This window comes from Protopterus annectens, chromosome 4.part0 (genome assembly GCF_019279795.1).
Source record: "Protopterus annectens isolate FY-2018-M chromosome 4.part0, PAN1.0, whole genome shotgun sequence".
Taxonomy (NCBI): domain Eukaryota; kingdom Metazoa; phylum Chordata; order Ceratodontiformes; family Protopteridae; genus Protopterus; species Protopterus annectens.
In genome coordinates, this window is record NC_056733.1 from 268,692,340 (window position 1) to 268,719,993 (window position 27,654).

Sequence of the window (27,654 nt, forward strand, 5' to 3'; positions counted from 1 at the left end):
GATAGCACTACATCCTGGCATCTTAGACAGGTGAGAGCCATCCATGGAAGACTAGCCAGTTCTGCATCATTTCTGACGACCACGAGAACTACCCCTGCCAGGAGGTGCACTGCTAGTTCCATGGCCTGGCTAGAATTTGGGGTGCTACCTGACCATGACCATCTGCTGGATGAGCTGTCATCATGACTATGTCTAGGACCATGACCACCTGGACTACCACATCTGGTTGTGGACACCATAATCACGGATGGAGTAGTGGAAGTAGTGCCACTACTAAAGTGGGATTTTGCACAGCCACAACAGCTAACACCAGACATTATAATAGCTATGTAGATGCTGACCCTCTCCCAGAAGATGTTCCATTACAGACACTATCTGATCCAGTACATCAATAATGTCCAAGTAGTCACCCACACAGTTCAGGAAGACTTGCATATTAGAAGACACAATGTTTAGTACTCACACGGGGGCGGCCACAGTGGTGCAGCGGTTAGTGTTGTTGCCTCACAGCAAGAAGTTCTCCGGTTCGTTAGTGTTGTTGCCTCACAACAAGAAGTTCTCCGGTTCGATCCTCGGCTGGGGTGCCTTCTGTGCGGAGTCTGCATGTCCTTCCTGTGGTCGTGTGCATTTCCTCCCAGTGCTCTGGTTTCCTCCCACATCCCAAAGGCATGCTGTAGGTGGATTGGACACTCTAAATTGGCCCTCGGCATGAATGCGTATGTGTGTGTGTGCCTTCTGTGGAAGGTTGGGTGCCAGACTGGCAACTCAACACCGTAAAAGTCCACTGTCACTGTGGCGATCCCTAACTGGGAAAAGCCGAAAGAAGAAGAAGAAGTTTAGTACTCACACTCTCTTAAGAGGCCCTTGTGGAATGTGCCTGCACTGCCATGAAGGCCCTACACATACATCATGTGGCATTTACTGACATACCAAAATAAGGAGTAGGGTGGACAGCAGGCCTCCACTCCGCACCTCTAACAGCCCGCCTATGTGACACTTCAACTTACAATGGCTACAAGGAAAATCAACCAGTTCTGTAGCTGGAGTAACCACAGTGCCCAGACCAACTCTGTCACCCTCAACCTGTCCAATGTCTGATGTCTGTGTGTTATGTGTACATGTAGGCATACTGTGTCCAAAACAGGGAGAAGAGATGTTGCAGGTGCAACCTCATTGTCAAACTTACCCTCTGCACCTCCACACTGTGCCTCTTCATCAGTACTTTGACATCAGGCAGCAGGAGTTCCACTGCCACTGGCAGGACCACCCCTCATAGCCATACATTCATGGGCAAATGTAGCTGTTCGATGTATTGCCACTGTAATCATATCACTGGCCATATGTCTTATTTTGGAAGGTGTACATCCATGGCCCCCCACTGCATTAATGTCATTCACCACAAGCTCCCAGTTACAGTCACGGGAGGACTTGCCTCTCTGTACTAGGAATGACCCATGACAATGTAGGGTCTGAATTATCAAATCATTCTCAGTGTTCATATATGGCAGTTTAGGGTGTACAGATGTCTTGGGCACCATAGCCCTGTATGAGAGAAAACAAAATAGGAAAAAAGAAACCCATAAGTAAAAAAATAGATGGTTAAACACAAAAAATGTATAGGAATGCCTCCATCCATCATGCACAAAATACATGAAAAAGGAAGGCTTCATATAAGTATAAGCAACTTAATACAGTTTCCCGTCCCCTATGCAAAACAAAGAAAGAACTAGATAAATGTTCATAGCAAGAGAAGCCTTTCTGTCACACTGCAGTACATTGCAGCATTAAAAAAATAATGTACACCTGTCAAGGAAAATGCTTAACAATTTTTGGTTTGATATAGACTTCCATTGAGGGCAGCCAGGTAGACATCAGAACCTTAGCAAAATAGTGACTGCTACTAATGCAAGAACCCATAATCTTAGTAATAATTAATGCAACAGTCTTCTGACCAAAGTGGCCAGCATTTAAAATGTAAATGCCCATTAAACTGTCATCATTGCGTAGAAAAATACTGCATGGTGAAGAAATAACTGTAGTAAAATGGCCATGCCAACAGTTGCTGAGAACAATGCCGACAGTAAAACAATACTTGTAAGATGAATTACTATCTAGAACCAAGCCTAAAATACATCAATTTGTTCATAACAGCAACCTACTTTTGCAGAGAGTTAGTTGTGAAAGTAAAATAAAAGTTTTCAAAGCAAGTAGCAGTATCAAATTTTCTGGATCCAAACAGTCTCTCCCACTATGATACAAGTTCCACAGCTACACAATTTATATAGTGCAAACACAGCCCTCTCAACATTGTGAATATGCAAATGAGATGTAAACTCATTAGTATTCATGAATTCCGCAATCTGCACTAAGTGCAGGACATCTAAATATGGTGTAAGGACCTACACAATTGCATGCACACACCCTGCCTCTGCAAGGTAAAGCTCTAAGAAGTGTTACCTGTAAAGTGCTTGCAAGTGTGAATGATTACTCTGACTGCAGTATCAATAGCTGCATTAGGCACAAAGGAGTTACAAGAAATTTTGTGTCTACCATTGACTTAGGAGAGCAGCATTTCTAACATTTATATGAATTGTTTATGTCACCAGCATCTCCCTCTAAGGAAGCAGATTACTCATTGAAGCATGCATCAACAGCAAGGCAAGTTACACAGCAGTTTTGGTAGAGAAGCATAGATCTGGGAATGATGTTCACAAAATAAAGAGAAGCAAAGAAGTACAGTGTTATTTTTTTTTATTTTATATTGTGTGAGAAAAGATTATCTTCCATATTTCCAGTATTACTGGAAATCCACACATATCTAATTTCAAATTACACAGGACAAAAGTCAAGAATTTTTTCTTTTGAACTCCAATGCCAAATTATACTATGCCACATATTGACTATAGGTTACCTTTTTTTTATCTTCACAGTATAATGTGTATGGTACATAGTGATACGAATTTGAACTGTGTCTTGGGAATGCCTGGAGTACAGGGTTTTAATCCAGAGATTGCAGTATTTGTGTGACCATGATATTAAATGAGCATATGTTCATGTTGAAACACAGCAAATTTGAGGAAATAACAAATCATTCCCTGGGATTCATTAACAGTTGTGCAGGCTTCTCTCTAATCTTAGACAATTTAACCATGATAGTGTAATCAAATATGCATTCTGCTCATCATGCCTATACCTTTACATAGCCAGCAAAATTATTAACAACCATAGAAAAGTGCTTGCAAGTACGAGCACAAAAAGTAAACAAAATATCTTGCCTATAGGCAAACCTAATATATGAGCACATGTTGTAGCCCAGAAATATTAAGAGCAAGTACAGTAAAAGAATGCTGGAGTAGAGGATGTGAAATGGGGGAATTATATAGAAATAACATTGGTTGTACTGCTGAAATAATTAATAGGGTGAGGGGAAATCGGGAAAGTGTACTCAGATACTGCAGGCAAATGTTCTGAAGTGTCGCAGAAATATTTCTAACATAAATCCTGCCATATTGATGCAATGGTAATTAACCTCAATGACAATACCTGACTTCAGCACAAAAATAATAGAGGTCATCCTAACAAATTATGTGAGAAGGGTATAAATCTGCAGTGTAACAAAAGGCAGTTAATTTAATATATATGTTAATAAAATGCTGAGTTGAGATAACAGCAAGGACAATAGATACATTATAGGATAAATGCATACACTAGGGCGGCCACAGTGGTGCAGTGGTTAGTGTTGTCACTTCACAGCAAGAGGTTCTCCGGTTTGATCCTCGACTGGGGTGCCTTCTGTGCGGAGTCTGCATGTCCTCCCTGTGGTCGCGTGGGTTTCCTCCGGGTGCTCCGGTTTCCTCCCACATCCCAAAGACATGCTGTAGGTGGACTGGACACTCTAAATTGGCCCTAGGTGCGAATGTATGTATGTGTGTGCCTTTTGTGGAAGGTTGGGTGCCGGGCTGGCAACTCAACACTGTAAAACTCCACTGCCAATCATGAGAGGACAGGTGATCAGCTGTGGCGACCCCTAACCGGGAAAAGCTGAAAGAAGAAGAAGAAGAAGGTTAAATGCATACACTCCAGTTTATACATATGAGATGTAAATACAGAGAATTTATGTTTGCAAGCCAACACCAATGCTGTATTCTCCACCCCAGCATGTATACACAAGAAAAAAAGAACCTTACAGCTCTCATATCATGCACATCAAAAAGGGACATGTTTTTGTAAATAACTGTTATTGGCACCCATAGGAAAGGGTTTTATCACCTATAAACATGTAATAGATGAGCATGTGTTGTGGAGTCATGTAAATATTAAATGGTGGTATAATAACACTCAACATACATTACTGACAAATGGCAACACAGATCAGATGGCATTTCATGATTTCAAGTTTTCCAAATGTGAGCAAGTACCTTTTCATTCCTTATACCTCCTTACTCTCCCTTCTCCACTTATTTCCTTCTGCTGTCAATTATCTTCCTTAACTTTCTCTCTAAACATACCATAAGCCTGTTTTCCCTGACTTCATATTGCAATTCCAATTTGTATTTGACTAACTTACTTTAATTTCTCTACAAACTGTTTAAAATTTGTCTAAATATTAACTTATTCATCCCAATGGAGCTCAGGAAGTTTGCACTGTAACTTCCAATGGGTGGAGCCTAAACCCTTTGACAGAATCAAATTATGTCCTCACATTTCAAACAAATGTTCATATCTCTGGAAACATAGGGGTTATGAAAGAAGTATAAATGGCAAGCTCTTCAGAAAAAAATATTTTTGCAGTGGTACTATTCTTTAGGTTGTAGATCATAAACAGAATTTTATAAGTCAGAGTAAACACAGTAATAATCACAATTGTAATATTTTAACAACTTACAGTATCTCAGTGACCACTCAAGTTACATACATACTGTCAGCAGCATTTTATTCATCAAGCTGACAACTTTTGTATGAGGCTAAGGAGTTCTGCCTGTGATACTTGTTTGTTGAGATATTTAGAAAAATGTGAAAATTATATCTATATACATTAATATCATAAAACAACAGTTAATATCTCTTTACCTGCACTAGACAGGGGTAAGTATTAATGCAGTTCTGTTTGCCATTGTCTAAATTTTAATATGAAATCTTTTACAACCTTGTACATAGCGTGGTTTTGTAATTATTGATACAAATAAGAACAGACCATATTTGATGCCTAGAGTCATCAGTAGGAGTTAACTGCAGATGCACCTGGAGGCATCACTCGGATGTAATGAGTTGATTGTCATATACCTTGAATAGACTCTTAACCAATGTTTTTATATCTAATTTGTTAGAATTATTTAAACTGCAGATGTTTTTGTTTTATTTTTGAAGATTGTAAAATTATTATTAAAATGTTTTGTAATAATTTGGAGCTTTTCTCCCCGGGCCTCCACTGAAAATGGGCTTTGACCCAACTGGACTTTCCCAGTAATCAAATGCCAATAGATAAATAACTAAATAAATTGGTAATTTGCACATATCTTAGACATTGTTATACTGGGCATGCTCACATAAAATTACAGGGAAAAGAAACATAACAGCAATTCAACAGTGCCAACACACAAGAAAGTGCTGTAACAGAGGACCAGTCACATTTTCTGATGGGCTGGCAGCATGATATACAGTAAGAACTTTTATGGGGGCCCTTATCTTCCATTACACTTTATAGTGTAATTGTGGTAATAAAGAAATGTTTTGATAAAGACATGCAATGCAGAGAGTAATTATTTTGAAAATAGGTAATGCCTGTGGGCAATCAATAACATAATAAACATTTGCATTGTGCCATTTTTGAGCACATCTAGGATAGATATCAGAGAAAAGCATACCAATCATGGACACCTCAGAAATATGCACATTGGCTGAGTTATGAAGAACACCCTTGAAGGTCTTACAGCATTTTCATAGTATAAGTGTTACAGATGCCCTATCTTGTAGGTGAATAGCCTAAAAAGGTGGCCTTCTGACTTGCCATATCTATTTTCTGTGTGTAAGCCACTGCTGTTGGGCACAGCTGTCTGACAGACAGATATTACCAGATTCAACCCCCTCCCTATGATACTAGGCTCTCTGCAGTGCTATGTATTTTTCATTATGTGCCACATGAGATATCAGTGGAGACTGTCACAAGTAACCGAAATCAATGTGTGTTGTACAAAAGGAGTTATGGATATGATTGGAACATTCTCTAGGGCTTACAGCACTTTCGTATCATAAAGGGTATGGATGCCCTACCTTGTAGGACATTAGCCTGAAAAAGATGGCCATCTGACTGTGCCATAACTGTTGTCTGTATGTAAGCCACTGCTAACACATTTGTCTGACAGATGTCACCAGATTCAAACCCTTACCTATGATACTAGGCTCCATACAGACCTCTGTATTGACTACATGTGCCACATCAAATAGCAATGAAGTCTGTCACAAATAACTGAAGTGTGCGGCAAGAAAGGACTTAAGAATATAATATGCACTACTGGATTTAGTCATACTGATGAAAATGAGTTACACATGCCACTGCCCACACAACAATGAGCAGTACAATAACAATGCTTCTTTGCCACATTCTATCTATATAGCTATGCTAAGTAAGCCAATGCATGTGCCACAAGAGCACTCAGAGCATGATATTCCCTGAATAACCATGTCATTGCCATGCAATCCAACATAAAATGGATATAAATAACTAGATATAGTTTTTGTATAGTGCCAGTATATTCATATAATGTTGCCCTTTGCAGGAACCAAACAACAAGCTATATAAGCCTACCAACTAATGACAGGTGGATGAAACCCAAGTACCACAGCAGAAGTCCAAACACAACTGTGACACATCATCTATGCTAATTTATTACATTTTATATATGTGTCACAAACAATTTCTATGAAATAAAAGGAAAGGGGCAGGCTTCTCCCACTGTACATGTACACATTATGACTGTGATGGATGCCATTCATTCAATACGAAATAAGGCCACACAATGCTAATAGTCACTGACTTTGGATGTTGAACACTTGAGCATTTGACTACAGAAAATACTTGATATTGCAGAGAATGAATGTGCCATGATGGCAGTGGCACTTCAGTTGTGAAATATGCTGGTATTTCAAGGCATTAATCATGTTATTGTTGCACATGCAGGAGTGCCTGTAATTGCTGTATGAAGGTAACAACATACAGAATATTGTCTCATTTCATTGTGCCAGAGGAGAACATTTACTACATATATTATGTAAAGAAAATGTAATAAAATGTCATCATTATTCTGAATAAATGCATTGCTGTGTGAGAAATTATCATGGTTTTCTGTAAGAGGAATCAACATCTATACATATGCACCACAGATGTGTTTGGCAACAGTGTTATTGACATGTACAGTTATAATAAGACTTTCATAATGTAGTCTGAGCAGTGATGGCTGGTTTTGAATTACCTACCTAAGATCACAACCCTCAGATTAGTGTCTTAATCATTAGCACCACATGACATGTTGCTGTACAACTGTGACAGTGCACAGTTGAATGGATGACATCATTGTTTATTAGCTGGATGTTTATGCTAAAACGTGGTGGAAGGGCACAACAACAGTGCATAGTGACTCATATATGTATTTAAAGAATAGTCTACAAAGTATGACATTGAAAGATACACTCCCAGCTGGCCTTACACCTCCTATCTATGTAGGTACACAATATACAAAGCACAGTATCAAAGTTACACACCACAGGTGCAGTCACACTACACCTGTGTGATACTGCAGTTATAGGAGCATTATGTACTCATTGTGTTACTAAAAAGTTATTTTCCCAGATGCCAGAATTTGCTAGTTTAACTCTGTGCCATTGTAAATATATCTCATAGGTGGAAGTGTACATAGTGGTGGCCGTGAGATAGCCAACTGTACATGACAGTAATCACAGTCACACTATGCAAGCAAGGATGGACTCAAACCATCTACCTGTCTAGTTACATAATCTATACAGCACTTTAGCAGCAGCCAGTGTCACTGAACAGCTCTGAGAACAAGTGAGGCACAGAGCACGTATGAAGGGAAGACATCTGCAGTGCATTGTCATGAGACAGAGACAGAGAGAGAGAGAGAGAGAGAGAGAGAGAGAGAGAGAGAGCACTTTTGTCAGGAAGATGTCAGCAGTGTGCTGCAAAGAGGATGTTTATGTTGAAAGTGGTATAGAGGAGATGTGTATAAAGTTAAATGAATTCCCCTCATGGGGTGGGTACAGCATCAAGTTACCCACATTGAGCATTGGACCTCATATCTATCTAGTTACATAACCTGGACAGCACAGTGTTAGGCACATGTGCCACAGGATAAGTCTGCCTCTTAAGGGGAAAGAGTGCACTTTTATCAGGATAATGTCTTTAGTGTGTTGCAGAGAGGATGTTTCTGTTAAAGGTGGGATAAAAGAGCTGTGTATAAAGTTAAATGAATTTCCCTCAGGGGAAATAGATACAGCACAACATGTTACACACACACACACACACACACACACACACACACACACACACACACACACACACACACACATTGAGCATCAAAACGTCTGCCTATCTAGAGACCATAATATTAGTCACACTCACCACAGAAGAGGTTTGACTCCTATTGTGAGAGAGTGTACTTTTCACAGGATGACCTCATTAGTGTGTTCCAGAGAGGCCGTTTCTGTTAAAAGTGGTATAAGGGAACTTTATGTAAAGTTAAATCAATTTCTCTGAGGTGGAGTAGTTACAGCGCAAAGTGTTTTACACACACACACACACACACACACACACACACACACACACACACACACACACACACACACACACACACACACACACACACACAAAGTTTCCCATGTTGAGCATCAAACCTCCTCCCTAACTAGTTACACAATGTAGAGAGCACAGTATTAGTTACAAACATGACAGGAGATGTCTGTATTTAATAATGTGAAAAAGTACATTTGTGCTTGTTGAACATCCACTGTTGGAACAAATAGTACTGTGAATCCCAAGTTTTCTGACAAACATGTATGTGCACAGAAAAATGCAACAGCACTGTGATTGTCTCATGTAATTGCATGTTTCTCTACTAAGATTTAAATACTAACCTTCTTGTACATTGTTACTGTGATGGACATGTACTTGCTTCACAATATGGGATGACAAAGAAATTCACAGTTGTAAACCAGTGGATTATTATTCAAACATTACTACCAGTTCATTCTAGGATGATTGCATACTTGTCTTGTGTCATACTTGTAAAATGTGCATTGACAAGACAAACAGACACTTCCTACATAGGACAGTTCACTGCAGAATAACAGGGATGGATTCTCTGTGAATTTGTTAACCAACACTGTAACACAGTTGCAAGTGTAACCATTGAGGAGTAGACATAGATTAACCAACTGAATTAAACGAGTCAACATCACTCTGAAATCAAGATAACTTGTCAAAATTCATGCAGACATACAGACTGTGCAACCTTAACAAATAATTATTTGTTGTGTTTATTTTATTCTCTGCCTGTAGAGCAGCACTGCCAATCTCAATGGCACTGCTGATGGCAAAGTATTAGCACATGAGTAATGATATCCTCAAGTGTTGAACTTAGAATGGGAGTTAGCAGTATGGTGGTCTCTGCCTACTTTCATGCAAAGAAGCATTATACACATGCAACCATTTGTGAATCTAATGGAATACAGAACAGATGTGTGTTATGGTCATGTTTCAGGTGTCATGATTTACACATTTGTCATAACAGTCTCAGTCCTTCGATCTTTATATGTACGCTACAGGTGTATTATGAAACACATGAGGGACCAAGCATGCTATTGCTGGTGGAAACATGGCTTATGGAAGCAATTTTGAATCAGAGACTTACTGGATGATACACAATTAGTGGTTATTAAGCTGGCAAAAGCAATACACAATACAGACACAATAACACATTAGTGGATGGTTCATTTCTACACATATTTGTGTTGTGTTACTGTTTGCTTTTTCAGCATAATTATTCAGGCAAGATCCATGAAAGACAAACAGGCGCGATAATGGTGTGTTAAGGAAAGGTGTAGCCATCACTTACAGCAACTGGAGTCAAATAAAACATTCTAAAACATGCTTATATCCATCTGGATTTGAACTTTAGAGCATTCCAAGAAAAAAAAGTAATACCTAAGTAGTATCAAAGCACACCATGGAGGAGATCATACTTCAGAAAGTTCACATGTAACAGCAGATTTCAGAAAACGACAATTAATATATGTATTCATTACTTAATCACAACTGTAATCTGTACATTCAGCTTCATCTAGCTGAAAAGTATATTAACATGACTAAGCATAGCTAAGCACAGATGCATGGAGTGTAACAGATTATTGTGGCCTAAGGCAAAAACTCCATTGCTGTTGCCATAAACTGTGTACTCCCATATTGCCAGAGTTGCAGTTGGTGCCCAGTACCAGACATTGTGCAAATGCAGGGGTGGAAGAATAATGACACAGAAGGGAGAAGATACATAGACAGGGTGAGATGGAAGCAGGGCAAAAGTAGCTTATGATGGAATAAGGACACTGGTGGCTTGTAGCAATATGTAGCCAACAGGTACACATAAAATAGAGTACCAAATAGGTAGTAATACTTACATAATGGCTGGATTAGAACCCTTGAAAGTAGTAAAAAATGTATTTAGACATATGAGCACTATCTCATCACACCACAAAGGAATTACTGCCACACAACATTTAAATACAACTGAAGCACAGTGACAACTTACTAAAGCAGAAGGGGTGAGCTTTGCAGCTCATAGTTTTAAAACACTGCTTAATAAGATAGCTTTATTAAAACCTGGATTTACACCTGCATTTACACGAATCTGCCACCATAATTCTCTATATTCTAATTTAACTTCCCACGGACCTCCTCTATAGTTAGTTGGAACTTTTTCAAGCACAAAAAAAGTAAAATGTTTTTACTGTCAGTACATAGTAATTTGCGCTTGTAAAGTACAAAGTTATAAGATATGACTTTCATCAATTGATTTTATATGTTACGTTTTTTATTTATAAAATTAGTTTATGTAAAAACTTCTTAACAAAATGTTTTTAAAGTTAATTATGTTGTAAATTTTATTATGTGTTTTTTAGTCATATGACTTTGTGATAATACTGTTTAATTGACTTCAATGTTTTTATACTACTAGTTCTGATGAAGTCCTAACATAAGAGGACAAAAGACCTTAGCTAGTTTGATTAAAAATTTTTTGTTACTTCTCATGGAAGTTCGAGTTTGATTTTAATTCCTTCAGGACTGTGTTAAACTTGCTAGTTATTTACTTCGTATAAGTTATCTGCATGTGCTTACTTTTATTTATATTATGTGCTCATACTCCTAGCATTGTTTCATGGCTGCCAACACTACTGCTGGCCAAAAAGCGTTGCTCGGAAACATGTCAACACGATCAGCAGCATGTATAGTCAATGAGCTCTCCTGCTTATTTTGCTAACGCACTGCAATCATGTAGGCTTCACACAAAGTCTGCACTACTGTTAATGAATCCCAGGGTATATTTTCACATTTTGGATACCTGTAGCTGAGTAAATACAAAAGCAAGAGCAACTTGGATTTTTTGTTCACAGTACAGTTCATGGAGAATTAATATTTATTATTGAGGACTATGAAACTCTGCTGTGGAAATAACAATAGAATACTTTGGTCTGGCCAAAGCTTTTGACAGAATTTCCCACTGAGTTATCACAGAAACACTAAATAAGCTAGTAATAAACCCCTGTGTCACCTGCTGGATTGCCATCTGGCTCACAGGTAGGATACAGATAATCAAAGTAGGGGAAATTACCGCTACAAAGAGACAAGTCAGCAGTGAATCCCTCAGGGTTTTGTGCTGGCACCTCTCCTGTTCAGCATATACTTTTCTGAAGTAAAAGCCAATACCATGGGGCTCAGGCTGACTAAGTTGGCAGATGATTGCAAGCTAGGAGCAGTAACTGAATCCTCAAATGACTTAGTCATCCATCAGGAAGATTTGTCCCAAGTAAATAACTAGTACAAAAATCATGGACTGAAACTAAATGTCAAAAAATGTATTATTGTATCCTTTTGGAAGTCATCCACCCTAGGGAACTGCCACATTGACAATATGACTCTAGAGTTGACCCAGTTGTTTGGGATTAGGGAACTTATGTGAACAGTGACCTAACTTTTGACAACATGTCCATTGTTGTAAGAAAGTCCTTCCATATTTCACAACTTAAAAACAAAGGGATTGTGTTCAGATCTAGGGATGTCATTATCCCCATTTACTCAGTTCTCATTAGGCCAGCCATTGAATATGATGCCCCCTTTGCATGAATCTGTCCAGACACATTCAACAACTGGTATGGTCACAGAGATACCTTACTACAGTGGATATAAAAAGTGGGATACAACCCTGTTAAAATTCCAGTTTTTTGTGATATAAAAAATGAAACAAAAAGTAATCATTTCAAAACTTTTCCCACCTTTAATGTGACCTATAACCTGTACAATTCAATTGAGAAACAAACAAATCCATTAGGGGAATAAATATAAAAAAATAAAAAAGTACAATAAGCTGGTTGCATAAGTGTGCACACCCCTAAACTAATTCTTTGTTGAAGCACCTTTTGATTTAATTACACCATTCAGTCCTCTTGGGTATCCAGCTGCCATCAATTAAAGTTCAGCTGTCCTAGTAGGATTTTCCTGACATTTACTCAGTTACCTGCTAAGGCAAAAGCCATGGTTCACGTAGAGCTTACAAAGCATCAAAGGGATCTCATTGTTGAAAGTTATCAGTCAGGAGTAGGGTACAAAAAAATTTCCACATTATTGGATATATCATGGAACACAGTGAAGACAGTCATCAAAAAGTGGCGAAAATATGGGACAACAGTGACATTGCAAAGAACTGGATGTACCTCCAAAACTGATGAAAAGACAAGACAAAAACTGGTCAGGGAGGCTGCCAAGAGACCTTCAGCAACACCGAAGGAGCTGCAGGAATTTCTGGCAAGTACTGCTTGTGTACTACATGTGACAACAATCTCCCATATTCTCCATATGTCTGGACTATGGGGTAGGGTTGCAAGACAGAAGCCTTTTCATACACAAAAAAACATCCAGGCCCAGCTAAAATTTGGAAGGCAATACATCAGGTCTTCTAAAAGCATGTGGAAAAATGTGTTATGGTCTGATGAGACCAAGGTTGAACTTTTTAGCCACAATTCGAAAAGGTATGTTTGGCGCAAAAACAACACTTCGCATCACCAAAAGAACACCATCCCCACGGTGAAGCATGGTATTGGCAGTATCATGCTTTTGGGATGCTTTCTTCAGCTGAAACTGGGGTTTAGTCAAGGTGGAGGGAATTATGAATAGTTACAAATACCAGTCACTTTTGGCCCAAAACCTTCAGGCATCTGCTAGAAAGCTGAAGATAAAGCGGAATTTCATCTTTCAACACATCAGTGACCCCAAGCATACATCCAAATCAACAAAAGAATGGCTTCACCAGAAGAAAATTAAAGTTTTGGAATGGTCCAGCCAGAGCCTAGACCTAAATCCAATAGAAAATCTGTGGGATGACCTGAAGAGGGTTGTGCACAAGAGATACCCTCACAATCTGAGAGGTTTGGAGTGATTTTGCAAGGAAGAGTGGGCAAATATTGCCAAGTCAAGATGTGCCATACTGATAGACTCCTACCCAAGAAGACTAAATGCTGTAATTAAATCAAAAGGTGCTTCAACAATGTATTTGTTTAAGGATGTGCACACTTATGCAATTAGCTTATTGTATGTTTTTTATTTTTTTATATTTTTCCCCTAAGAGATTTGTTTTTCAATTGAATTGTACAGATTATAGGTCACATTAAAGGTGGGAAAAGTTTTAAAATGATTTATTGTGCTCTTATTTTTTTTATATCACAAAAAATGGCATTTTAATAGGGGTATGTACATTTTTTATATCCATTGTATATGGAAACAACATGTCCTACATGGACCAAGTCTATACTATACTCGGTATTCTACAGACTGCTAAGATGTGACCAGTGTCTGTCATACAAGGTGTCCTCCAACCCATTACTGATGGATTTTCTGCGCATCAGCAAGCCAAATGGCAGCAGAAATACTCAGTATAGACATCTAAACCTGTTCTGCAACAGCAGCAGAACACTTTGATGAGACAGTTTTATCTTATAGAGAACACCACTACTCTGGAACAGACTTTCCATCCACATAAAACAAAGTTCATCCCTGTCCATATTCAAGCATAACTTAGATCTATGGATGATAAATGGATAGAGACATCTCCTAAATGCTTTATCCTATGCATGGGCCCTTCAAATTATCTGTGGTATGATCCCAGTTATTCTCATTAGGAGTTTTATATATATATATATATATATATATATATATATATATATATATATATATGTGTGTGTGTGTGTGTGTGTGTGTGTGTGTGTGTGTGTGTGTGTGTGTGTGTGTGTGTACATTTTGTATGTATATATATATATATATATATATATATATATATATATATATATATATATATATATATATATATATATATATAATATACATATCAATCATGGGATGGTTAAGGCTAATCTATACCCAAATAAGATAGGTTAATTTGAGCACAAAAAGAGAAATTGGCTAGGCTTAACATGGTCCGCAGGGGCATCTAGGTTAGTACTTACCTATGAACATATGGAATCAGTGCCACTGTTGGCAAGGGGTCCATACATGATCTCTCAAATAGATGTCTCAACTTTCAAATTAAAAACAGGAACTTCTCTTTCCAATCCTGCCTATCATTCTGAAGTCATTCAATAAGCCTCTGTACTAGTACCTCTGTTATTCTCCATTTTCATTAACAAATTACCTCTTGATGTTCCCTAACTTCCATTAATTTGTACATTAGGGGATAGCATAGTGATTTATAGATCCGCTCCACTCCAGTATAAAACTTAACTCACAGCTTGAAATAGATCTCTAACTACTCAGTCAATACTAAAATTGAGTATTTCTCAACACCAGGATAAACTATATCCCTAAATGTGAATAAATACCTTTTCATACTTTATGACTCCTTTTTCTCCTTTCTACACTTACTTCCTTACTTCTGTCAATTTTTCTCCCCTGCCTTCCTTTCTAAATATACCATAAGTCTGTTTTTCTCTCACTTCGTATTGCAATTTCTACTTGTATCATATAAATTACCTTTATTTCTCTATAAACTGGATGTCTTCATATTATGTTTATTTTGTATAATTATTTAAACTCTAGATGATTTTTGTATTAGTTTTGAAGATTGTGAAATTATTATTCTTAAAATGTTTTTCAGTACTTGGCAGCTTTTCTCCCTAGGCCTCCACTGAAAATGGTTCCTACCCAGTTAGGCTTTCCCAGTAATCAAATGTAAATAAATACATAAAACAATATGAACTTATTTCTTAACACATCTGAAACTAATGTGATGCAATTTTGAACTAGGCAAAAGCCTTATTCATCTCCACCCTTATGGCACATAGGTTCATAAGCAATTACTAGGCTAATGAGACTTTTTAAGCCTAGCCATGTTTCCCAGATGTAAGAATCCATGTCTTTACCTTGTGTCTGTAAGGTAAACACCTTAACCATTATGATAACCCCAACACCTAAATATGTCTCCTAAATGGAAGTATACACAATGGATCTTCTGATAGGTACAATTTTACATGATAGTAAAGACATAAATGAAGGCACACTATTTAAACAGTGTGGGATTTGAACCAACTACCTATCTAGTTGCACAATCTAGGGAACAGGCATCAACAGGAAGTGCCACAGGAGAAATAAAAAATTGAATATTAGGCCAGCAAGAACACCAAACAGCAGTTTGATTCTCCGAATATATTACTCAGATTCCCAAACATTTTATAAGTTAAGTTTAGTGATCCTTCCGTCAACCAGGAAACTGTATGTGCAGACTAGCTCAGGGATTCATTAACAAGCACATACACATTTCACTAAGCCTGTTCATATTAGCATGAAGAGCAGCAATTCCAGTGAATATACACATCACAAGCATCCCTATGTGTTGAGCAACACCTTTTCATGGCCATAACACTTGCTAGCAGCCATGTTGAATTGCAGATAGGCTTAAGCACACAGTATAAACAACAGGTTATAAATGAACTCAGTGTCTAAAACAGAGCACATGTGGATGGCACAATACAAGGCAAGAATAACTTGAAGTACATAATTAAGAAGCAGGGTTAATGAGGAATGTATATTGATATATAAGTAGATTAATGTAAAAACACAGCTAATTAAAATTATTAATGGCTATGGAAGTAATCCTGTCCACTAAGGAATACATCTACATAATAAAAAGGAAATGCTGAGAAAAGTCTGTGTGAGGGACACAGATATTCTGTTAGAAAGGGAATATGTGTAATACATGTAAAATTATTTAAAGTGGAGATGTGAGATAACCACACGACAAGAAAAGCAGATATATTAGGGGATTTGCTATATACTGCATGTAGTGCTTATCAGTTGTGTATCAAGAAAGTTATGTGTTGTAACAAACATTATGTTTGTTGCCCATCCACCTACCTATCACTTAAAAATGTACTTAACTTCAACACTGTTGCCCTATTCACTTTAGAAAGGAAACAAGAACTTTTCTTTGTTGATGGCACTTGATGATTGATCTGTTGATGGCACTTGTAACCATAAAAGACTATTTTATTATTAAAATTGTGTTAGGAAAGCATGTGTTGTATAGGAATATATATCATATAATAGTTTTGAAGATCTAAAAATGTAAATACTGTTTCCACTACACATTTTCTGAGGCATGCTGAGAAAAATGTGTACTCATACCAAAACTTTCCCTTTCTCCCTAGTGGTAAAAATGTGTACTCATACCAAAACTTTCCCTTTCTCCCTAGTGGTAAAATGTGTACTCATACCAAAACTTTCCCTTTCTCTCTAGTGGTAAAATGTGTACTCATACCAAAACTTTCCCTTTCTCTCTAGTGGTAAAATGTGTACTCATACCAAAACTTTCCCTTTCTCTCTAGTGCTATACTTTTCCTTTGCACCCCTGTATATTCTGAGCTCCTCTGCTTACTGAATACCTTCATAATATATGCAATCAGTAAGTAAGATTACTGTATCACTTCTGTATTATTTGTTTGCCTTCTGCCATTGGCCCCAGTTATGGCTGAAAAGGGTAATTGGACTAGTGTACATTGAATATTATGCTCCCATTGCTATGTACTTGCTAAGCATTCAAATCAACCTGGGAAATCTCAACAGTTCCTCACCAGAAAGATTACAAGTCTCAGTACCCTTAGCTTCTCTGAAAACTAAAAGCCCTATTCCTCTACTCAGTGCCATACAAGGTTCCAAGGATTGATCTCTGTTAGCCTTCCATGCTATGAATGAAGCAGCACTCTTTTGAATTACTTCAGCTTAATGGAAACGGTGGTAAAGTACACATTTGTTGTACAGACTTAAACCTATACTACCACATTAGCAACACCAGATGGTATTAGAGATGACCAACTCAACATATCCTCCATTTCTGGAAAAGTATGTCTTTACCAATCAAGCAGAGAACCTCCCAGCTACCTGTCAAATCAATCTGACCAGAAGGCCAATTGCAAATTTTCACTGGAGATATACATGAAGAAAATCTGCTTAACTTCACCACTTATGTAAATTCATGCAGCAATCATTTTAAAATAGTAAACTGTGCCCCCTGCATGCATTGAGTATAGATTGTCGTTGAGTGACTATACATTAGTACACTGTGCCCCTTGCATGCATTGAGTATAGATTGTCGTTGAGTGACTATACATTAGTACACTGTGCCCCTGCATGCATTGAGTATAGATTGTCGTTGAGTGACTATACATTAGTACACTGTGCCCCTGCATGCATTGAGTATAGATTGTCGTTGAGTGACTATACATTAGTACACTGTGCCCCTTGCATGCATTGAGTATAGATTGTCATTGAGTGACTATACATTAGTACACTGTGCCCCTGCATGCATTGAGTATAGATTGTCGTTGAGTGACTATACATTAGTACACTGTGCCCCTGCATGCATTGAGTATAAATTGTCATTGAATGACTATACATTAGTACACTGTGCCCCTGCATGCATTGAGTATAGATTGTCATTGAATGACTACACATACACAGTTAATGTGGTTACTAAATGCAAGCTGGGCAACTAATGTATCTTTATTCTACTTAGAGATATGAAAAAGCACCTACTGGGATGGCTAAGACATCAATGTTTTGACTACGTCCTGTTCTTTTCATCTATTGCACAATGGGCCTCTGTTGATTTTACACACACATGAAACACGTCACTAAAACCTTTCCTTAGGGAACTGCCAACTGGATGAGCTTTAAAAATGTTATTATTGTAATACCACTTTAATTTTGTATCATCTTAATTTAAATGATAAAAGCTGATGTGTGACCCACCTCTCTATATAGCAGTAAAGTTTCTGCTTCCACTTAATCAGTTTTACTATAACAAAACATACCCTGAAGAGATCAATTTATATTAAAGAAGCCTAAAAAGCATGCTGGATTGTTACCATGAAAAAGTGAAGGCATGCTTGTGCTGTTCAGCATTCATGTTGCCCAGCTTGCATTTAGTAACCACATTAACTGTGTATAATTCTTTTATTCTACTATTTCACTCCAGAAACTATATATTTACTGCAGCAATGCTTAGTTTTTCTACAAAATGTAACCTTAACATTTTTATTATACATGCTTAAATCTTAGTTTTTCTACTAAATGAAAAAAATATTCCTTTGTAAATGCTTAATCTTTGTTCTGTCTTGAACCCACAAATTACCACAATTGTAAACTGCTGTAATCTTTTTTGTTACCAATGTTTTAAAGCTTTGTCTTTAACCTACAAATGATTGAAATTGTAAACTGCTGTAATATTTTTGTAACCTTTGTTTTGGAGCTTTTCTCCCCAGGACTCCATTGAAAACGGGTTCTTATTGGCCCAATGGACTATCCTGGTAAACCAACTGCAAATAAATAAATAAATAAACAAACAAATAAATGTAATTTAATATATAACAGTTACAGACATTTACTTTTGAAATTATTCAAATATTCTTCTCCTGCAATCAGTACTATCAAAAGCTAGCAGTTATCAAATTCTGTATTGGAAATCAAGAGATATAATGCAATCAGTATGACAACCTTAGCCAAAACATTTTATGAAAAATAAAAAAAAAGCTCACACTTCAGCATTTGTTTATTTATTTATATTTATTTAGTTGTATTTATTTTTAAGATAATGTGGTCCACGTGAGCTCTGGTGGATAAAAACAGTTTGGTAAATCGACTTGCTTAAAACCATATGACAGGTAACTTGCAGCAGTGCAAATCAAACTGTAAAACAGATTGTCACACTTCATTACAAGCTGTGCTGACAACCATGTTTAAATGCAGTGCAACTGTGTGCATCTGTTACCAGGAAACAGTTTAGAAATATCTGCATACAAATTTGAGCGGAATATAGTAAACTTAATAAAATGCAAATGTAATAACACCTGATTCATTCACAGGTAAATACTAGGCAATCAGTCTACAAGCTACTGAGCACTTATACAATAACCAGACAGTGACCAAAAGTTAGAATCAGATCCTCTACAATATGTCTGTAAGGTAAACACCTTAACCATTATGTAAAAGCATATCACCCTGTCTTATATTGTTATACTTCAAAATGTTCTTTGGATCGTATATGACATTTAATACAATCTACATTTATATGATCATTAATATTTTAATATTAGCGAACTCAGGTGAATGACATATATGCACACATATATATTTATATGCACACATGCATTTCCCCACACACATGCACATGCACACACACAAACACACAACCGGCTCATGATTAATTAAGAAAGTCTTTTAGATGGCACTTTTTTGCTCTTGTTTGAGTGAAAATAGTAATTTCCCAAAAAGAACCAAACGGTAATAGAGACTGCACATCGGGTTTAATTGCGAACAAGATATAGGTCTACACAAATAAAACTTTAAGCGCTTTTCGTCTGCTCACAGGCAAATTTCTTCAGAAGTAACAGATGAAATCAATTAAGCATACTTAAATAATATCAACATTAAAAAGAGTGGGAAACTGTCATATGATTAATTAATTAATCTAACTCAACTTGAACCCAAATCACAGTTGTTAAATACAATATATGCAAAAATATAAACAATTAAATAAATCAAAGAATGTATGAACCTTTAAAAACACTAAAGGCCTTTATTAAATTCTACTTCTAAAAATGCCAACCCACATATTAATTTAAAAATTTGTAAATATATATTCACCTAAAAGAATTCTATCTTTGTAAACTTTTAAGCTTTAAAATACTCATAATAGAACATGATTCGTTAGAAAATCGTAATTTCACAAGACTGCTGTGTGCTGATTTAGTTAGTTTTTCTCTTCCCCAATGTTATGTAACCATGGACTTGGTACGCAAACAATCAGGGGTGTGGATAGCTTGCCCCTTATATGGAAGATGCAAGACAGACCTGATATCATGCAAAAAAGAATACTTCCATACTGCACTATATACTTTAATGCAGGTGGGCTCCAACTTCTATAACATTAACAGCAAAAAACTCAAAAATAAAAACAATAATCAGCTTGGTAAGCTACTTTTGGTGCATTATTGGAGACTATATCATAACCGCGAAAGCCCGTTTCAGCAAATACGTAAATGTCGACACATATTGTGCGAACCGCGAATACACCAAATGTCCTAAACCACGAAATTCAAAATCTCGAACCAGCATAGTTGGCCACCCCCACCGCTCGCTACATACTATCCACCCAAACAAAATAAAAAAACACATACATACACTAACTGAATCCTTACTTTTAACCCTACACTAAACCTCACATACATCACTATCTATGCACTTACCTTAACCCGCACCCTAACCCTAAGGTCTGTAACTATTGCACACTTAACTTACAGAGCTATACCGCAGAAGGGTCAACTATGCCGATTTGAGATTTTGAATTTCGTGGTTTTGGGCGTTCTGTGTGTGTCGACATTTACATATTCGCTAAAACGGGCTTTCGCGCTTATAATATAGACCCCATTATTGTCTTGTCTAATTTCTACCAGTCTGACACTCTAATTGAAATGACTACTGTCTACAATTTTCCTAACTTTAGTTTATTAACTGTACTTACCAACTATTGCTGAAAAACCTCACCATGGGAATCACCACCGATTTGTACTACAAAGACATGTCCTTATCATGGAAAGTGGCCATGTAAACCACAGAATTTACTTACCAGATACTTCTTTAAATGCATTAAATATAAAAAAAAGTACTGGTGTGCTGTACTCTCACCAACATGACACTTACAGTTCATACATAGCTTATATATCTTCTTATGTACTTGTATGTCAAAGCATCAGTTTACTTCCATATTCTATACTTCTGTTTTTGCTTCATAAATATACAAACACAAAATCATAACAGAACCATATAATAACTGGAATTATTTTAAATTGTTCAGTAAAAGATCTTTACTATTCAAAAACATGTCCACGGATTGGACAGACCAATCAGCAAGCTCATTGTAAATTGAGCAAATCTCATACAAAAATTCAGCTGCTCAGCAAGATTTCGGCAGAAGGACCAATTGTACTGCCAGTAATATAAAAATGACCCAAACCAGTAAGGAGATCTATGCTGGTGGTGGAGGTGCGGCCTTCTGAGAAATGTATCTGCTGTGCATTTGTGTCTTCCCCTTCTTATTTTAAAGAAACAAACACATAGTATAAACATTTCTAAGAAGCAAGAATGTTCTTGTCTGTAGTACTGATACCTTTCAAGTGTGTGGACATATGTGCCATACTCGTGGACAGTACAATGGACCTGGCAGAGGCGGCAGAAGATGATAACACCATGCAATGACAATATTTTAGAAAGGTAAGCGATTTCTTTTTTAAATAATGTCAGTGTAAAATAGCAATAATCCACTGCTGTGCATGGTTACTGCAGGATTTGCTGTCTTTGTTTAATCACTCAGAATTTTCCCTCATGAGCAAACCACACCAACCGTAGGCAAATTCTGATGCCCACACCCAGTCACGGGTTATTGCTAATTCATACTTGACTTTGCAGTCACTGGTATTCTTCCAGACTGAGTAAAGTCCACAAAATATGGTGTTGCAAACTCTAAGGAGTATTAAAATCAAACATTGCAGTACATCATACCAACAGACTTATACAAAAAAAAAGAAAGCACCTATTCAAGGTGTTTGTCTTATTTAGTACACATAGAAAATGTAAAAGTTGTAGTTCCAATGCTTTACTCATAAAAATGGTGGTACAAGTTGGAAAGTATATCAGACTTCAGTGTTATATAATGACTTCAGAACTGGAAAATGAGTCAAATTGCCACAGTATTTGGCTTTTTACCCCACAAAGTAAGTTTCACTTTGATTAAACATTGTTATGTATCTGTTTTATTATCAGTTTTGTACCCTGAAACTTCAAGTTGAGTGCATTAATGTATTCTTTGTGCTTTCTTAAAAAGCAAAGCTGCAGGTGAAAATAGAATCTTTAAGCTGAGGAACCTTGATGTTTTTCTGTTTCATGAAAGCACCAATCTTCTGTCTAAAAGGAGAAACAATAAAGAACATTCTCATTGCTAAGACATTTAACTTTATTGTAATAGAAAAGCTCTTGTCAGAACCATAGGAAGAGTTGGAGTACAGAGGGCAGCTGTCCATGGTACTCGCTTGTAGGGGAACAAATAAAGGGGACAGTTTAGAAGTTGTCATTACAAAAGCAATTATTGGCGTGACACCTCATAAACTCTGTAACTGCTCTTTTAAAGGTAGCAAGAAGTTATTAGAATGCTACAAAATAACTGGCTGTCACATTAAAAACAGTATAACAGTTTGCAAACTGTCATTGAATACTCACAATTATAATAATCTTAGACAGCGGGGGATGTTAAATAGCTCTGTCCCCTGGAACACAAAACTCCAGTGTTACAGCTTTGTTTCCTATATTTGCTGTCCAGACATGCTAGGAATGATGTGAACTGTCCGTGATTCAGCCCTTGTGAATGTATAAAATGAACAGTTTTAACAATTGCAATTGTTGCTTCTTTCATTTTTAGACTTTTACTGCAGGAAGCTTTCAGGTGTAAAATATAGTGTGCAGTAATTAAGCTTCCTTGAATACCAAGATGTCACAGTTTTGTTTGAATTCTGCATCCCCAGTGACTTTTTCTGAACAAAGGGATGGAGCCTCATCTGTAACACGTAATGAACATTTTATATATTTTTCTCTTTATTGCCTTTTTTCACTTTTGGTTTCTCTTAATATTTTCTTCTTTTTTTATTCTAGCCTTCCAATATGTAAATTTTATATAATATTTGGCACTGATTTTACTGCTTTGCTGTTCTTGCTGCAACCATGTCAAGCAGTGTTAATCAAATTCATATATCAGGTATATTATTATTAAATGTCGGTAGAACCCATGCTTTATCTAAACAAAGAACAAATTTTGCTTTCCTAATGCACTGAACATGTTTTGTTAGCTGTATAAAAAATAAAGTTGACTTTATTTTGGTCACTATAGGCTCCAGCAGTGGTGCAGCAGTAGCATTGTCACCTCACAACAAGAGGTTCTCCTGTTCATTTCTCGGCTGGAGCACCTTCTGTGTGGAGTCTGCATGCCCTCACTGCAGTCGAGTGGCATTTGAAAGACATGCATAGAATGGGCATGCCTTCATTGAAGGTTGGGCATCAAGCTGTCACCTCGGCACCGTAAAAATCTACTGCCAATCATTAGCGGACCGGAGTTCTGCTTTGGCGACCCCTAACCGGGAAAAGCCGAAAGAAGAAGAACAACATAAAAAATAAAGTTGACTTTATTTTGGTCACTATAGGTTCCATCTGAGGGCAAAACCAATCACATTTTATATGTCAACTTAGTAACTGATCTGTGTGGAGTTAGTGTGATGTATAACTTAAAATTTTAAGTTAGACAGGTCCCTACTAGATTAATATATAAGCAATCAGCTTGCAATTGTAACTTTTGTAGAGAAGTCAGCTGATGGAAAAGGAAGAATCACTTTATAAACCATGAATTTTAATCCTAGAGAAGTTAGTCAGGGTAACCACAAGGCTGACCTAGCAGATACTGCACCATATGTCACCTTCAATGACAAACTGGATAAGCAGGTGGCAATGTTAAACCAAGTTTTTGAAGGTAATATTACCCTAAAAACAACCACTTTCTAAAAAGCTGAAGATATCCAGATATAGTCTGCTAAAATGACCTTTTTGGAATAGTCAGTCCCTTTTTGGAATAGTTAGTCTCAGTGCAAGCCATTTCCATACAAGAGAAATACAGGCATATCTGCAAGTGACAGGCATCTATATGCCCTGCATGACAGAGGAGAGAATTTCGTGAACTGACTTTGCTTAAACAATTTGAGTTGTTTATCATGGAGAAATGACTAGGGATTCAGACATTGTGCATTTTGAAAGCTGCAATGAGGGATGCTGTTAGCCTAGTATTTAACTATGAACCTACAGTTATCAGTGTGCAGACAATAATAAGCATAGCCAACAACCAGATGTCAGAATAAAACCCTGTACCTTGTATCTCTGAGGTAAAGACCTTTATTATTATGACAACCCCCACCCTTACTATGATGACATCACTTTCTCAGTGATGTCATCATAGATTGTGCACATCAAGCTCTAAAGACACAGCTAGGCCCAGGACAGTCACAAAGACAGGTGATTTTTCTGTCTCTTAAACCTTAAATGCAGAGACATGATACTAACAATAGCCAGAGTGGATGAGGAATTTGCCACATCCAGTTGTGATGTTTGTGTTTTCCAAGACCTTTCTCAAGAAATAAGGGCGAAGAAGAGGCAGTTCTCATCTATCAAGAGAGTCTTCTAACAGAACAGCTTACCCACTACATTTCCATAATATCAAGTTTCACAGCAAATGCAAAAGCTACAGCACACTAGAAGCAAAAAATCCAATTTTCCCAACAGTACTTCCAGCCTCAAATGGTCCTAAATCTGGTGCCAGCTTCTTAAATGTGCAGCTGATGGAGCCTGTGGAGATGATTTCTTAAAACAGTACAAAATAACCTAAAGGACTGGATAAGTACACTGATGCTCCATTATTGGTGATAGTGATGGCAGGATATCTGGTTATGGGTCCTAGACTGGAGGACTGTTTAAAGAGTCTTTATTGGCCTCACAAAAAAATAAGAAGCTCAACGACTGTTTGTTGTTCCTTCAAGTAATAAATGCAGTTAGTTGGTGACTGAGAAAATTCAGTCTATGAACAAAGTACTGCTGTTGCTGAAGTAGGATGCAAACCCACAACTACTATCAGAAGATACAGAGAGCAAGTCTATGCATTGGTATCCCCACACAAGAAGCAATTAAAAACCAGCTGATAGAACTGGAAGAAATAAAGAAGAACGAAGCAAACCAAATTAAGACAAGACTTTGAAGCCTGCTCCAGACATTGACACTATTCTTCTACCCCAAATTGATCCCCAGTAATACTTTCTAGAAAGTTGTGTACAGATAACATGGTGCAATCACAGCATAAGTACTGCCTTCATGCTCTGGCTGTTACATGTCTGGCAGCAAGGATTTGGTTTAGTTTCCACTGCAGCCATTTTTAGGAGTGTTATGGTCTATCTACTCTCTCCAGGTTGCTCTGCAGTTTAAGAGAATTAATATACTTCTGGACTGTATCTGGACACCTTACCTTTTGGTACTGTTTTGAATTCATTTACAGAAGCATGCCCCCCTTCTGTTTATGTGTCTAAAATAGCAGTAGTATATTACAACAACATATACAACTTGGAAAATTTTCCAGCAATGCGCCAAGGTTAGACACATCTATGGAATCCAAATATCAATATGAGGGGGACTCAGAACTGCAAATTATAGGTGTTCTAAAGTGGAATTGAAAGGCTAGATAATATCATGCATTACTCCATTGCCAGATGTAATATAAATGATGGAGGGGAAAAGGGACAAAGATTATTTTTTGTTACATTCCAGAAAACAATGACAATATATTCAATTTCAACTCATGTTAGCAAACTCCTTCTTTCTAAAAGGGGTTGGCCAATCCAATGTATGTGCTTTGAATTGCTCATCAAATGCTTTGCAATTGGTTCATGACTTTGTCTATCTAAAACCCATTTTTACGCACTTGGAAGGGGGTAAGAATTTTGATTTCACCATTTTATTAGTTCAACTTTTTGATATTTAAACATTGCACAGTCATTGTTATGAGTGTCAATATATTGTTTTTTAGTAAGTTGATGTGGACTTAATTAAAAGAATAAGACAGGGCTACCATCTTTCTACCTCTTTGTTCTAGCTACCAAGCCCTTGCTGCTATTTTATCAGAATTTAAGAGAATCAAAAATAGCTGATCAAATAATAGTTGCAAATGCTTATGCAGATGACATCATTATCTTACCACCTAACTATACAGATGAGCTCTATAAAATTCAGAAATATTTAGGATCATAGGAGATTACCTAGCTATTGCCTCAGAGGTAATTTCAAGCCTGTTTCATCCCAATGTAATACTATAGAAATGCTGGTCAGTACCCAAGATTGCATTTAGTGATGACTGTTCATGTCCAGGGAGGTTGTGGGCACTATCCCTGGTAAGAATTTACAGTGCCCCATCCATTTGTCCAGGTTCCTCTTGAACAGTGTCAAATAAGTGCTCTGTTTGACATGAATTGATTGCCTATTCCAAAGCTGTGGCAGTCACTGGGAGATAAATCTGTCAGTCCAGCATGTCCTATTTAAATTGCAGGCCATATTTATGTCCCTGGAACTTGTAGCCCTAGTCCTGTTTGATTTAGAGATGTGCATCAAGGTCATTAGGTTTGGGTCTGAAATTGCTCTGTAGGCCAGGCATAAGTCTCCCCTAAGAAGTCTATACAATACAGAGTATAGTGACTGGGACTTTAGTTGGTCTGTGTAAGGTACATGCTGGAGTCCCTTGATCTTCTTTGTTAGAAACCTCTGAGGTCTCTCTAATTGCTGTAGGTGCTTAGTACGGTACATACCGAATGGGGTGTTATACTCAATTATGGGCCAAATAAGTCCCGAGTATAAGGGGGGGGGTTATAACTTCTTTTGCTCTCGAGGTGACGTCTTTACTAATCAAGTGAGCTATACAGAAAACCTTCCTTACTACAGTAGACACATGGTGGTCGAAGGTAGCATCACAGTCAACTTGTGATCCCAGGTCCATTACTACTTCATGGGTACTTAGGGTAGTGTTGTTGATTTGATAGTGTGAAGGGACATTGTTTGTGCCAAAGGGAATGATGATGCATTTCTTTGCATTCAGTTTGAAACTGTGAGTAACACATCATTAGTTGGTCTGTGTAAGACTCTCCTGAAGTATACTGACATCATTTGGGGATTAAATAATTGCACCCAGTTTGCAGCCATCT